Genomic DNA, 10797 nt, shown 5'->3' with positions numbered 1-10797 from the left:
TGCTTGTATAAAAACTGCAAAAATGAAGGTTTACACGGGGTAATGTGAGGGACTATTTCTTGCCAAGGTGCATTGACATTCCCTTGTTTCCAGCCTTTATGCCAAGGTAAACTAAGCAGACAGATTTAAGAGTGGTATCAATCTTCTCTTCTAACACGAAAGCGAATAAAGTATTTTCCCAAAACGTCAAACGATTCCTCTAACTAAGACTGCCAGTTTCATATCCAGGCTGCAAAAGAAGGATGCGGATTCAAGCGTGCTCATGCTGGCTCTGCAGCGGAAAAGCTTATTCCTGCTGCTTTGTGTATTCATGGAAATATTCTGAGATATCCAACCGCAGAGACATGTATTTCATTTGATAGCTGTTTTCGGTGAGCCATGACTGCCAAATAATCAAACCTGTCATCATCAGCGAGCCTTCATCATTCTGTCTGTATGGATCAAAGCACACCACATGTAAAACAGAAAAAACTTAACATGGAGACTGACTCTCCGCTATCAGCTGAGAAGACCACTGTGTAAAAAGGTCAAAGCTTGAAATACTTTTCTACCTTAAAGAAACTGACTCGCGTTGGGGTCTATCTAGGTTAGACCACTTATGCAGATCTAGACCTTAACCAAGCATGTGAAGTACAGACAACAGGTCAGTGAAGTCTCTATACTTTGTGCTTTGAATGACATTATGAAGTGGTTGAAGTAAGTGGGAGTGCAACTAGTGATCGTTTCATTATCGATAAATTTGTTGATTATTTTCTCAATTAATCGATTGGCTTGGTCCATAAAGTGTCCCAAAGCCCAAGTTGACACATCCAAATGTCTTGTTTCGTCCAACCAACAGTCCAAAACTGAAAGACAGTTTAACATCATAGAGGACAAAGACAAACAGTAAATAATCATAACGTGTTATTCCTTGATTATGCTAGCACTTATGATTAGCGTAGCTGCTAAACAAGATTTAGCAGTAGTGGAGCGTTGGCCTCCACAGGTCCAAGGTTCTGCTGCAGGAGCTACCTAGCACCAATTCTCAATCTTGTGGGAATTACACTCCTATAAGAACTAAAATTATTATATTTGGTTACTCGTGGTGTTATCAAATGGGCCAAAGTATAAACTAAAATAATATTTGTAATATTATTTATCGTCCAGAAACGTAGGAAACCCTACAAAGTGTTGAAACTTGATGAAACTTATTTCTGTGGCCAGAGTTGGTAGCAGTGCAGTGACTGGGAGCCTCCGTTCAATCAGTAATCTAGTCCTCAAGGACTAGGCATATATTCATTACGTCCATATTTAGGACACTGACTTATTTTTTTACAGATTGTAATACTCGTTTCTTCCTTTTTGGGGGCAGCGGCTTCGTTCCAGTAACACATGCGGGCGAATGTCTTACTTATCTCAATCTTACCTGTTCAAGGTGTGGTCCCTGCAGCAGAAGCTGTAGTGTTAGCTAACGGTGGCAAACATTGCTATAGACTGTACTCACAAGGCGGCCGTTTTTCTCTGTATCGCGCTCAGGATGGGAAGCTCAAATACTTTTATTAAAGAATAATGTCATACTGTTGTGTTCCAGGTTGCAGCTAATAGCTACAACAGCTAATGTTAGCATTCAACCGCTTCTTAGCTAACGTTACTGTTTGATAGTGTAACAAGATACAAAAGGAAAGGTTTAAATTAACTCTAAATTCCTTGTGCACACTTTGGACACATTTATTTAAGCCTGGAAGTAAAACACACTGATGTAATCAGGTTAAGAATGCTAGCGGTTGTCTAACGGTAGCTAATGTTATCAAACATCTTGTTTTAACTTGACATATGGCCCGATGTCCCTCCAGATTTTAATAATACATTGTTTTTTCAGTTGCTGATCCACGAGAAAGCAGTGAAATGATAACGATTTCCTACGTTCACATGACTAGCTACCTGGAACACAGCAGTACTCTATAATCTATTTGACATCAGCATTTTAGCCTCCGCCCTGATCGTGATGTTAGAGGAAAATGGCCGTCATGTGAATATGGTCTCTTCTTGGGAAAAGATTACCGTTGCTGCTCTCAAAACAGGAAAGAATCATCTGAGCTGAGAGACCATTTCCTGAGCTATGACCACAACATTTCCCACTGATGTATCATCGCTGCAAGATTCAAAATCATGAGTTGACCTCTGTGTTGAAGCCCAGACCCAATGTGGTAAACTCCAAACTTTTGTATGATATTTACAGATGTATCAGTGTTTGGGATGAGATCAGTCAAATCTCCCTGGGAAATAAGAAAATGAATACAACCCTTTCCAGCTGTGTGGAGAGACCTTTAAGGGGAAGGTACTGCAATGACAAAAAGGCATAGCCAGCAGAATGCTTAAAGGGAGGACTGGAGGGGACGCCAAAAGGTGTTTCAGTAGGCATTTGGCTTGAATTCATCAGTCTTTGAAGCCAAAGACGGGATTTCTTTGAAGAGAGCAGTCGGACAGGTGCTCGGGCACCGTTACTCCATCCTATACATTTCAGGAAAAAGACAGCTGATGGTCTACTGAGCAACCAAGTTACCAGTTGCATAGAAAGAACTGGACTGTGAGATATGATGGAAATGTAGAGAGGCGCTGTGGCAACACATCACTCCAGAATACCTTCACGCCAATGAACAGCACACATTTTTACACGGTAGAAAGTATGAGATAAAGATGTTGCTTTCTTACGATCAGTGTTAGGCTACAGTCTCTAAGTTATAACGATTTCCTGTCAGGGAAGGAACCACGCCTCGCTCCCTATGCACATCTACAACCAACAGTGACAACTTCTGATTTATAGCATCTTGTAAAGATTTTATGGACACAGCTGGAGTGCAGATTGCTTTGGACATAGTTGTTGTTTTTTCTTTTTGGCCTTGGAACTCGGCAAGAATTGACTCTTTTTTTTGGCAACAAGTTGTTTCGCTGCCAAATCTCAATCCAAAAACTCGTTTTTTCTGTTTCCAGTGTGTCCACTGAAAATCTCACACACCTTCCTCGACTTTTCCTTGCATTTATTACAACATTTTTGCCCCGTCTCTCTCACATTCACACGCAGACATTTATACACACAATTTAAAAAGAGAACACTTTCTAGTTACACGCAAAAATCACACCGATTTCTAACTAATTGTGCCTCTTCATGTGGGTTTGGTGTCATCTGAGAGTCTGAACAGAATGTTTTTTTATTCCACATCATATCAAACAAACTAGTATGTTATATGCAAGCTGTATTGTTCATTGTCATGCACAGCGCCCACCTTGTGTACACTGCAGAGGTGTTTCCCAAGACCACTGAAGCATTTAAACCTGTTATCTCCGATGCCAGGAACCTACAGCGACAATGAGCTGACTAAAAATGACGCTACCATCTGTCACCTGAGGATGCTCAGTGTCTGTCCTCGTCCTCTGCATGAACACCGTGAATCAGAGTGTGTGTGTGCGAGTGTGAGTGCGTGACGGAAAGCTGCGTGTAACTTTAAAGAAGCTGTATAACGCGTCCTTGGAAAATCCAGCCTACAGTCGTGCTACTATTTCAGCTTATTCAGACGTGTGACGTAATGTGCTTTTCTCACAGCCTGCTATCTTAAGATCTGCATTGCTTTGGAGAGCATAGAAAACAATGCTAACTTAAGTGAGAGTATATCAGTTCATCAAATGTGTTGAAAGATTCATTCAAAACTTTATGACTTTATTTTTTGGGTTGTTTCTATTTCTCTGCTTTTCTTTCTGGGACGGAAACTACTGCCTTTTTAATCCTCTCCTCATATCACTCTATTTATCAAACGAAACTGCTGGAAATGTTAAATAATTATGATTTTTATTCTTCAAATGGTTATGTATACAGTGTAATACATTTATGTATGTTTGATTTGAATATCTCTATACATTCTTCGTACTTAAGATCTGATTTACGTGCTCTATGAATGTTTATTTCAAGAAGCTGAAAAGTGTGACGGTCATACTGCTTATCACTGGTGATGTTCCCTTAAGACAACTTTTTTTATTGTTTTCTCTTACAAAGATTTGCTAATTATTTTGAAACTGTATATACTGTATTGTGTTGAAATAAATGCAGTGAAAGCATAGTATTCTGTTTACCTGTGCTCCATACATATCAGTTTCTCTGTGCTCTCTGTGAAATGGGTGTAAACAGGCTTGGTTTTCACTCATTCTGGCCAACTGTGGGAGAAACTGACTGACTTCATACATCCCCATTTTGAAGATTTCAGTCATTACATGTATGAGGCATTTATCAACAGAGGAACGAGACTAAAGCCACACCAGCAGCTCTGAGGCTGCACAATACTAAATAATGCTGCAAATATATGTGGAATTGCAGATAATATATAGTAGCACAATATAAGATGTAGATCAAATCACAGCAAATTTATGAATCCAATTATATTAAAAAAAATCATATTTGCCTGAGCACCTAACATTATGAAAAAAAAACAATAAAATAAATCTGTTTGTATACACGGTATCTATTAGCCTAGCAGTAAGAGGTATTACTTATTCGAGTGTTGAGAAAAGCAGAGCTTGCCCCTCGTTTATAGATTCAACTCTGAAAAGCATTTCATTAAATTAATTAAAAGCAGTCCTGCAATACACTGAATACAAATTCTGCAAATATGTATTAATTCAGTTTCAATCTGTATTACTTCACCTTCCCTGTGTGGATAATAAGGGTGAAAATAGCTGTTTAATGTAGCGGCATCACTACCAATCTTTTTTTTTAAATAATGAAATTATCTTTTTGCATCAAACTACTTAAAATAATGGAATTATATTGTTACTTACCTTATTAAGTTTGTCTGACAGCTTAAGTTACTTGTTATTTTTCCGATTACAATGTTTCAGACCCTTCCTGTCCAGTGAAAGATGTGGTGTTTTGTGTCTTATAAACTAAAAGGTGAATTATTCCTTTATGTCTTGAGAAAGTTCTCCTTCTTCTTCTTCTTCAGCTAAATAAACTCTTTAAAAAACCTTTTGGATCAGCTGGAAAAAGCATCGTCACAAAGCTGAAAACAGGCTGTTTTTCTGAACTCATCAAACTTTTTAGAGATACGTGGTTCTCAAAGGACAGCGACACTACAAACATGATGCTCTTCTAGAATGTGATGCTGTAAATTACATTAAAAACGGTGTATTATGTAGCAAAAGGCAACATACACATTAATGCCATTAATGATCCACAAACATCAGATATGATAGAAAAACACGGACAGGGAACATTTTCCTGCACAATTTACTTTTGATACTTCAAGTAGATGCTGATAATACTGACATACTTTTTATGATATTTTGACCGCAGATAGATAGATAGATAGATAGATAGATAGATATACTTTATTTATCCCAAGCTGGGAAATTGCAGGACTATTGCAGTGGAGAATTTTCACTCTGTGGTACTGTGGGATCTGAATACTTCTTCCTCCGCTGGTTCAGTGTGATGCATTAGATTTAACACAATGTCAGAATAAACTGATGAACTAAACAAACTCAAAAGTTTTATGTGCCATCTGTTTTTTCAACATGTGTGAATCAAAACATCCCAGCAGCAATATGACTAACTGCTTACTATAACTCTGACGGTATTGAACGTGCATTAGCAGTGCAATAACTGAGGAGAAAAGCACTTCATGTGACTTAAATGACGGCAACAATTAAACTCAATCCAATCCAAACAGCAGATGGCACTGTATGCTCTCCTCTTATTAAACGCTATCTTGTCTGTGCATGCCTTGACTTCCTCTGTGTGTGTGTGTGTGTGTGTGTGTGTACAGGCAGCTGTAGGTTGTTTCCATGACATGAGGCAGTCTCACAGACTTGCATGTGTGCCCCTGCACGGTGTGGGTCGGGTCTCCCCAAGCCTGGCACTCAGCAGCCAGCTACGCCCTGTCTGACGACGCCAAACGCAGCTCAGCCCTCACACACGAAGCTGCAGAGGCTGCAACATTCCCACTCCACCTCAATCACCGTCGTGCCATCACAAATCGTCTTTGCATTATGTCAGCCCTTTCCCACAGCAGAGTCCGAGTGCATTGGTTAATTTTTTATCTTTTCTACCTGCTCCGGTTTAGCAGCTTCACTCAGTCGTGCAAACCGTGTCCCAGCCGGATGTCATCTGTCCCAGGAAGGCAAAGAGGCAGGCTGCAATCTGTCCCAGCAGGCCTCCCTCTTCCCCTCCAGACGCTACACACACATCCCTGGCACAACCAGAGCCCTCTCACCCCGTCGAATACGCCCCACCCCGCTCGCCTCTGGACAACTGCTCTGACTCAAACGGATTAAAGATGACTCTCTTCTCTCACTTTCTTTTTTTTTTCGTCCTCTCTCTTGACTTCTCTTTTCTTTCCATGCCGGATGAAAGGCCTCCCAGACACCCACTCCATGCACATACCATTCAGGCCAGGACACACAGGAAGTCTATGTGCTGCGCGAAGAGGAGGGGTGAGGGGGGGGTGGGAAGTGGCGGAGGAAAGGGGGAGGGAGTGCGCTCAGTACAGAGGGAGAAGGGGGAGGCGGGGGGAGAAGGGCTAAATGCAAGTCATGTGAAGCTCATGAGAACAAACCTACAAAAGCTGGAGTCTTGTTTTCCTTCACCAGCTCTTTACTGCTCTGCTTTTGTTTCCTTTCTCGCTCTTCATGCTATTAATCTTAATCTCCCAATGCAAGAACTTCGACATGGTGCAGATGGCAAGAACAAAATGCATCTCTGTGCTCTCAGAAACAGAAGGCCAGCTATGTCGCTGCCAAGCGCTAATTGATCGAGGCAATAAATCCTATTTGACTAGTGGCTGTGAGAGAGATAATTACACTAAGTTTGCCGACCTCTTGTTTGTTCGAAACCTTGGATGCAGCAAAGTTGGGCTAATGACACCAGTAAGTTGAATTCCTTACAGTTGTTTAGAGGATCTGGTTTTTGCAGAGGCGCCATGCCATTTAGTTATGAGATTAGCTCCAGCCCAAATTTGCCATGGAACTGTGAATAATCGGATCACGTGGAGCTGGAGCGCTCAAGTGCATTTGTTGCTTTTACAGGGTGCATTGCTTCAGTGCGAGTGTGTGCGAGTGTGTGTGTGTGGGTGGGTGACTGCGGCCCCAGCTCGCAGGGAACGGCGTCACGTCGCATGCTTTGAATTACTGTACATGTGTGGCTGGTAGACAGTGTGCTGCCAACTGTCTCTTAGTGGATCAGACAGCTAACATCAGCACTGCGGGTTCTGCCACGAGTCCTCCTTTAATTCCCACTCGCTGGCTTTTTCCAGCGCACTTTCTCAATGTTGGATTCCTTTCACCACCATCCCTCACACACACACACACACACGCAAACACACACACACACGCGCAAACATGGCTCACCATCTCTGTTTTTTAATGATCTCTGCTCACTCAAACATATCTGTCTTATTATTTATTCACGCCACTTTCTTCCCTAACTCACACAGTGTGTACAGCAGCGCACAGACACCGACACCCACACACATTCCTGCACGCAGCTCACACAAACGCGCAGATTTGTCTGCGTGTTTACACAGTTCACCAGGCAGCTAATCTTTATGGCACTGCTGACTGAAGCCTGTCTTTTGTCGGAAAGTGCTTTTAAAAAAACAGTCAGGTGACTAATCAGGCCACTTTATACAACAGCTAAATGGCTGCCTTAGGCTGCCCGCCCCCCCGTGAATCCTGCCCAGGTGGTGCCAGGGAAAGTACTGATGACATCACCGCGAAGGTTTCAACAAAGACAAGCATTCCTCACTCAATCGTAATCCACTGTGTTAATATCCAGCCCGACCTCAACCAGACAGAACCAGTCGAGAAGCTTTGCTCCCTGTCGCCGGCCTTACTTTTAAACCTCTTCTCCAGCTCCAACACCTCCAGGGCCTCGAACTGTGTGTTTTAGGAAGTGTGAGCTGATTGGACAATAAGACGCTTGACAATATGTTTCCAGCACGTTTTGCCAGGAACTCCCGCAGCATTTGTCTTCTGCTTTTGTCAAATGACTTCAGGAACTTGTCATGAGCTGAATTTGTTTCCAGCGGTGCGAAGAGGTCATTGTTTCAAAGATACACAAAGGTAGTCTTCAAACGCTCTCCAGCCCTTATTAGTCATTTTATTTTGAAAAGTTAACCACCAGGATTTCCTGGAATTGTATTGAATTTTAATGCTGCAGAAGTCCTCCTCATTGAACTGTCTTTCTTAAACAATTTTCTCAGCCGACTTAACTCTCACTTGAACAAATCTGATTTTTGAAAGCAGAATACAAGCATGGGGTTTGTTACGAACCCAGTTCTTTGATACGCATAGAAGAAATTGAGTTTTTAGCCACGTTAGCATTGTCAATGGGAAATGGGAATGTGATGCCATCAATAGAAATCGGCCATTTTTGGAGGATACCAACTGTCACCACACTTTCAGCTTGGTAGTCCCAACCTGTACAACTCTGTGTACAGTTTCAGCATGGTGAACACTGTCACATAGTGGGCTGCAACAGCCCATCACATGACCAACAAATAAACAAACAACATATCATGCTGAGCTGCTGTGAGTGCAGGACAATAAACGTGTGATTACAGCTTTTACATTTTCTAACTTTTAGATAGATGTGGAGGTACGTTAGGTAGTTAAGGCTATGTTATGTGTTACACAGCAAGAGGCTATACAGAATGATAGCTACCCTGGTTCTTGGCATAACTGTAATATAAGAGTGCCACCTGCTGGCCATTTACTGTAGGTTTCCAGAGAACTGTTGACCTAACGAAGCTCATTTAAGGCTCAAAACACGAAACATCGCAGCAAATAGTCAGACACAAAGGTCGGGTAGGGTTGTTTCATTTTGCTAGTTGTGCATTATCATGCATTATCACTCGACGTTTTGTTAGCATTGAGTTAGCATAACATTAGCTAACCATAACTCAAGCATTAATTCTTCACTTTTGTAACGTAACGCTCTTTTGCCTCTATCTATGTGGGCATTCATCTTTCATGTGTACTTTATACATTTGTAATGATGAACGATTGCAGATGACAAATGACCAGCGACAGATAATGACAGCTGGTACGCTAGCCACCAAAAATGGCGGTGCCATCCCAGAATGCTCTGTGATTCCAATTCCCCATGTGAGCAAGTTAATAGGATTTAGCTCAAAGCATGTATGGCCATATAAGTATAGGACAGACATATAGTCGCTATTTAAGTTGATATGACAAACTTGTTAGCATACGTTTAAGTTCACGGCTTTAAGTTCAGGTCAGAATATTTGTAGTTTATAATGCCACACATGTTGATCTGTTTTCAGTCCACTCGTTTGTCTGCATTCGTGAGAAGGAGTGAACTGGATGAATGTCATGCTCCAATCCTTCACACAAATGAGACAAACTTTTGCGTCAAACTACGGCCTCTCGTCTCAGCACATTCACACTGTGACCTTTCACCCCTGACTGTAAGCATGCAGTTATGTCGCTCCGGCTGCTGTTGCTATTATTGAATGCTCTCACAGAAACTGATGTCCAGAGACATACAATCATATTAATGATTTGTCTCAAATTATGGCAGATGTCTCTTATCTTAAAGAAAGATGATTTGAGGACGCTGTCCTTGTCATGTCCCTGCTGTTCAAAGAACATGTATCAATTTTTACATAATTTCCTGTCCTGTTTTCTGCTACGAATTCAGTCATAATGTCACTGCTAGGTATTTTCTGATCAAAATCAATTACGGAAAGAATGCAACAGTCAGAGAGCAATGAAATAAAACACTGGGGGACTTTTTTGTGTTTTGTTCATACAAATAAAGCTAAACAAGACAATAATTTAAATCCTTATACATTTAGTTTTACAGCTCCTTGACATTGTTTTTTTTTTTTTTTCAATCTTCCTAAACAGCAAGTGAAACAATACCCAGCAGGCGTCACAAGATAAGTTACTGACGCTCAGGAAGGTTTCCCTTCCCTTTATTTTTTTCTGCTTTTTCCTCCGCAGGTCACTTCTATGAAAAAAACTCCCTGACTCAACACCATCTGCTGTACACACACACCTACATATATCAATACTATATACAAACACACACAAATACACATGACCATCACACTGCTCCCACACAGGAAACAAATTACTCTTAAGCAGCATTTAGCAACAAACTTCCTCCTTAAAGTCAAAGATTCTTCCTTGAATTATAAATAATAAGATGCAGAATTTTCTGTGACATTTGTTATTGCACAAGTCTACTGTCTGAACTAATCAACCCACTGCCCATAAATACTGACTTGCTCAGGATAAGCCTGCAAATAACTCAATCACACACTTCCTGTTTTTGAGCACGTAGTCAGTGACCTCAGAAGGAGGAGCGCAGGATGTGCTCCAAGTGGAAGATACAGATAGAGATTTCCTAGATAGTTTTAATTGAAACACATGTTTAACTCTGGCAGGAAGGGATGGGATGCATCTGTTGCAACTGCGTGTAAAGCCTGATCACCTCCGTCCACTGCGAAAAACATGGCTTCTTTAGCATTTTTGCTATTTGCTGCTTCTTTTCAACTCAACTGACACTGACAGCTTTTCTTCTTCAGTCACTTTTTGGAGCTTTAAGTCTGATTGTCTTTGTTGCATTCAGCAGTTTACTGTCAGTAAACAATATAGTGGTGTGAGAACTGTCACATTGGTATTTTCCTCCTCTGTTTAGCTGGTCAACAGAGGTCATGTTGCTTTCAGAAAATAACCAGCATCGCTAATGTGACCACACAGTTTTCAACAAGATAATGTTCACCCAGGAACACTAACTGTCTCTGA

This window comes from Chelmon rostratus, chromosome 19 (genome assembly GCF_017976325.1).
Source record: "Chelmon rostratus isolate fCheRos1 chromosome 19, fCheRos1.pri, whole genome shotgun sequence".
Taxonomy (NCBI): Eukaryota; Metazoa; Chordata; class Actinopteri; order Chaetodontiformes; family Chaetodontidae; genus Chelmon; species Chelmon rostratus.
The sequence above is the reverse complement of the archived record's forward strand: the minus strand, read 5'-3'. Positions refer to the sequence as shown.